This window comes from Cornus florida, unplaced genomic scaffold (assembly GCF_030987335.1).
Source record: "Cornus florida cultivar Cherokee Brave unplaced genomic scaffold, ASM3098733v1 CherokeeBrave_3.0.0_Hap2_Chr02, whole genome shotgun sequence".
Taxonomy (NCBI): domain Eukaryota; kingdom Viridiplantae; phylum Streptophyta; class Magnoliopsida; order Cornales; family Cornaceae; genus Cornus; species Cornus florida.
This window is the reverse complement of record NW_026775572.1, coordinates 89,998,598-90,003,782: the sequence shown is the minus strand read 5'-3', so window position 1 is coordinate 90,003,782 and position 5,185 is coordinate 89,998,598.

Genomic DNA, 5,185 nt, shown 5'->3' with positions numbered 1-5,185 from the left:
GAATAAGCCCTCAAGGGAAAAATGGTATTTTTACATGAAAACAACGTCTTTAGAAATGTACATCATCCCTAAGACACAATCATGACTTCTCATGAAGCCACGGAAACAAAAGGAAAGCAAGCAGAAACGATGTTTCAAAAACGGATAAGTTTAGCCCCATAGACAAAATGGTAATTTACAGTAAGATTTGGTGCTACTGAGCACACCATTGGAAAGACGACGAAAAAATAATCAAGTTAGACTAAAAAATTCCTTGATTCAAAGTTCGGATGAAAGAGAAAAGTCAAAACAAAGTTTTGACGTCGCCGCGGCTGTGAATAATATTGTGACAGCAATGAATAGTGACCTGGGCAAAATGCTGAAAATCGTGTGCCATTTTGAGGCACTAAACGACATTTTTGGGAAAAACACGAAGAAAAAACCCCCTTAAAATAATTTTTCCAAACTAACCATGTCGAAAGAAAATTTTATTCTTGACGTGAAATCTCCAAAATACCCTTAAAACAGACTTTTCTGAAACTGCATATGCACACCAAAAAATCCGATTTGATGCGGGGTTTTCGAGACCGAAACGACATTTTCTGGAAAAATGTTGTGAAGAAACCCCCCTAAAATCACATTTTCTATGTGACCATGTTAAGGCCGGAATTAAATCTTCAAAGGAAATTCCAAAATACCCCTAAATCAGTTTAGGTCAAAAGCGATAAAAAAAAAAAAAAAAAAAAAGGATAAACAACCTTGCACCAAGTGTTTATTTGACCCTAAATGGTGTTGTGTGCTAAAACGATCATGCACGCAAACGTAAATAGTGATTTTAAGTGCGCGGGAATGGTCTGCGGCTCCCAAAAATGCCCGATGCAAAATACGACCTATCTGAACCTCAAAATGCAAAAAAAAAATACTTTTAATGGAAAACTTGAGACTGACAAGCATCCATTTCATACAGATGTGATATTTTGTGCAAGGTGAGATTTCACGCAAACGTAATATACATATTTACACGCGTTCCAATGGCGTACGGCCTCAATGGTCGCTAAATACAAAATATCACCTATTAAACCTCAAATTTTGCCTAAAATGGCACTTAAAAGAGAAACTTGAAACTAAAAATTATCAAATCGCTTCAAAGGATCATTTAACCCTTGTCCACACTTTATGCATGATTGAAGAGACCCTGTGGAAGTGTTAAAGCACACTTCCCACACCCCATGCAAATGTAGTGAAGTTAATACATGTTATTTTTCTATTTTTCAACAAAATCACTTAGAAATAAAAGTATTTAGAATACAAATTAAATGTCCTTGGCCCATGGCCTCATTACATACATGTCAAATACATCCCAAATGGCGCACTTAAGTGCTTATTACATATTTAGAACCAAATATACAAGTTTTGACATTTTAAATCAAAAATAACATTTCATGCTAATATTTGCATGAATTAAATACTTCAAGTCTACAAAAACATCCAAGGGATATTGTGCATCCCAAAACCACGTCTTCTTGCCTGAAACAAGTCGTATTCAGCGAGGGGTGAGTAACCTGTATTACTCGTAGGGAATGAGCATGCATACACCTAACTTTTTACAAGTTTATCGCATTAATGTGAAACAATTCATAAGGTTCATGCCACCTAACGTCTAGGTAAAAAGTGAGACTCAGGGATCATCCTAAGCTACTTTAAAACATTCCCAGCATAAACCAAAATATTTATGCAAGTAAACAATATAGGGGCATATGTTGTAACACAACATGACATAGATATTCAAAGTTATCAACTTGGAACCTAAAATGTGAAAACAACTAAAACAGTTCATGCCACTTAAGGTCTATGTTCCAAATGAGTCTAAGAAATCATCTTACGCTACATTAAATAATTAAAACCCAAATTACAATATCAATGCAATTTTAACTAATATTAGAACTTCTAATACAACGTATCAAAATATAGATTATCAAAATTATCCATTTGAAACCTAAAGTGCGTAAACAACTAAATATTACAATTTAGTAATAGTAGAACTTCTAATACAACGCATCAAGGCATAGATTATTTGTAATGACCCAGTCATTTTCCTTCCTTTCTTTTTTCTTCAAATTTTACGGATAAATTTTTTCCGTTGTCTTTTTTTTTTGTGTTTAGTTTTTCATCACGTAGTGTCGTTTTGAGTGCTCGAAAATGGTTTCCGAGACTCTTTTCCTTTGGATTGACAACTTCCCTTAAGGACCGAGTCATTTTCACTTTTTAGACACTATTCACTTTTCATCTTTTTCCCGTTTGTCACTTTGTTGGCACAACCTCACTTTTCGTGTTCGAATTTGATTCCGGTTTTACATACATCCACGATATTTAAATTCCATGCCATGTGTATTTTTACTTTTGTAGAAAAACATGCTAGTTGCTTACTTTTTCGTAAAAGGGTATGAATCCATGGTTTTTTATAAACATTTTTAATTTTTGGGGTTTTAGTGTAATTAAATAAAGTAATTATTTTTCTTCTTAGGGACCATTTCGTAATTTAATTTGAAAGATATTTTCAAAAAAGACCATTTTGCAATTAAGTTTACAAGATATTTAGAGGAGGGACCCCTTTGTAAATATTTTTGGGCTACCTTGGGATTATAGTTTTAAAAGGGGGTTTTTGTGTAATTGACCATAGATGTGTGTGTTGACTATGGTGTAGGATCACATAGTGAGTGGGGAATTTTTATTTCCTCCACTCACACTTTATCACATTATATCATTTTCTTCCTCACTACAAATCCTAGCCACCATTAGAGAAGCTTGATGCTTAGGCCTTGATTTTTGAGGCCCTTCCACTCACCTTAGATCATAAAGTTTGGAATACTTTTTGTTCCCCTTATCCTCCTCTACATAAACCTTGAAGGGTTTGCCATTTTGTGTTGATTTGCCTTAGATTCAAGAGGAACAATCCTCTTGTGAGGTAAGGGGTGTTATAGTTTATTATCTAAGGGTTTTACTTGCTTTTGTAATGAAATATAAGTTGTATGCATGTCTTATGTTAATTTGAGAAATTAATGATTAATTATAACTTCTATGTAACTCACTTTAGACTTGGCATATGGCATGGCCATAACTTGATCTTTGTTATAGATTAATTTAAGATGATTTAAATGAGTTTTCAAATCTAGAGATTTAATGAATTTAATTTAATTTAAATTCTACTTAATTGTACCTTGCTCGTATTCCATTTTAGACTTGATATATGGCATGGCCATGGCTTAATCCTTGATATATATTAATTTTGGATCATTTGAACAACTTTTGAAATCTAGAGATTTAATTAATTTAAATTAATTAAATTCTACATGATGATGTCTTACTCATTTTACACTTTTGATTTGATATATGTAATGACCATGCTATTTTGTTTCACATATATTAATTTGAGATTATTTGGAATTGATTTTGAAATCTAGATAATTTAATTATTTTTGTTTAATTAAATTCTATCTAATTGCTCCATAGATTTAATTGTGTTCTAGAAGTTGTTTCTATATTTAAATCATGGACTTGGACTTGTTGTATATTCACTTAGTTACGTTTTGAGCATTGGATAATATTGTGGTCTTGTGTAATAAGTTGCACACTTTGTATTTGACATCTTTCATGCCATAGTAGTTGTGGATTTAGAGCATGTATTATATGTGTTTTCAAATTTGGTTGTGCATGGTAGATAGTTGATTATCTTGTATATACATGTTGATAAATACGTTGTTGCACAACTTGTTGATTTTGGAAACTTAGGGATGTCGTTGTTTGACTACGGTTAGGACATAGTTCTAGTATGGGGGATTGTCCCTCTATAGTCTAGTGCACACATAGAGAGGTTACCGTGGGCTAGTAACCCGAACGTAACTATGGTGTCGGTCTGATCCGGCGAAATATCCAAGTATCCACCTTGTTTAATTTCGCATTTCATTTCAAGTTGATAACTAAATGATGTTGTGACTTGTTGTTCCTTATTTGATTTCCCATTTTGAATTCAAAATGTTAACTTTGAGAAATCATGTTTTATGGGTTGTATTAGAAATTCTAATGTTGGTTAAATTGCATCGATATTGTGATTTGTGTTTTATTGACGATTCCTTAGACTCATTTAGAACATAGACGCTATGTGGCATGACCCACTTTAGTTGTTTTCTTACTTTAGATTTCAAGTTGATGGCTTTGAGAGTCTATATCTTGTTGCTTCGTATAACATGCTTCTATATTGTTGAATTGCATGAATGATGTGATTTATACTATAAATGAGCTATAGTAGCTTAGGATGATCCCTGAGTCTCACTTTGACATAAACGTTAGATGGCGTGATCCTTTTGAATTGTTTCATGTTAATGTAAAAATCTGTAAAAAGTTGAGTCTATACATACTCATTTCCTACGAGTAACTTGTTTACTCACTCCAAAGTTATCTGGTGATTTGTCAGGTACGGATGCCTTGGTTTGGGATACACAATATCCCTGGATCGTTTCGATGAATTGAAGTTCTTTAAGTGTATTCTTGTTCATGATTCATGCAAATGTTAGCATGAAATGCTATTTGTAACTCATATGTCAAAACTTGTATATTTGATTCCATATATGTAATGTGTACATAAGTACACCTTTTGTAATGTATTTGACATGTATGAGATAAGGCCGTAGGCCAATGACAACTAGTTTGTATCTTATGTAATTTTTGACTTCATGAAATATTATGAAAATATTAAAAAATGTCAAGTCATTGTTTCACCATATTTGCATCGGATGTGGGAATTCCATTTTTATTATTTCATAGGGTCTCATTAATCATGTATGAAGTGTGGCTAGGGGCCAAATGGTAATTTGAAATCATTTGTTAATTTTGGTTTTCAAATTTCCCATTTCTTGTTCATTTTCGTCTTTTTGGCCGTTGGGGGGTCGAATTTTGCATCGGCTGTATTTTTAAGCCATGAACCATTGTAGCACATCCAAATAGGTAAGTTACGTTTGCATGCATGATCATTTTCAAGAAAAACCTCATTTTTGGTGATTTGAGCCTCCTATGGACTCATTTTACAACTTTTTTTTTGCATAATCTGATCTAAGGGCATTTTGGTGTTTTCCTTCAAGAAATAAATTTCGGCCATGACATGATCACTTAGGTTCTTCTTCGTGTTTTTCCAAAAAATGTTGTCTTGGTA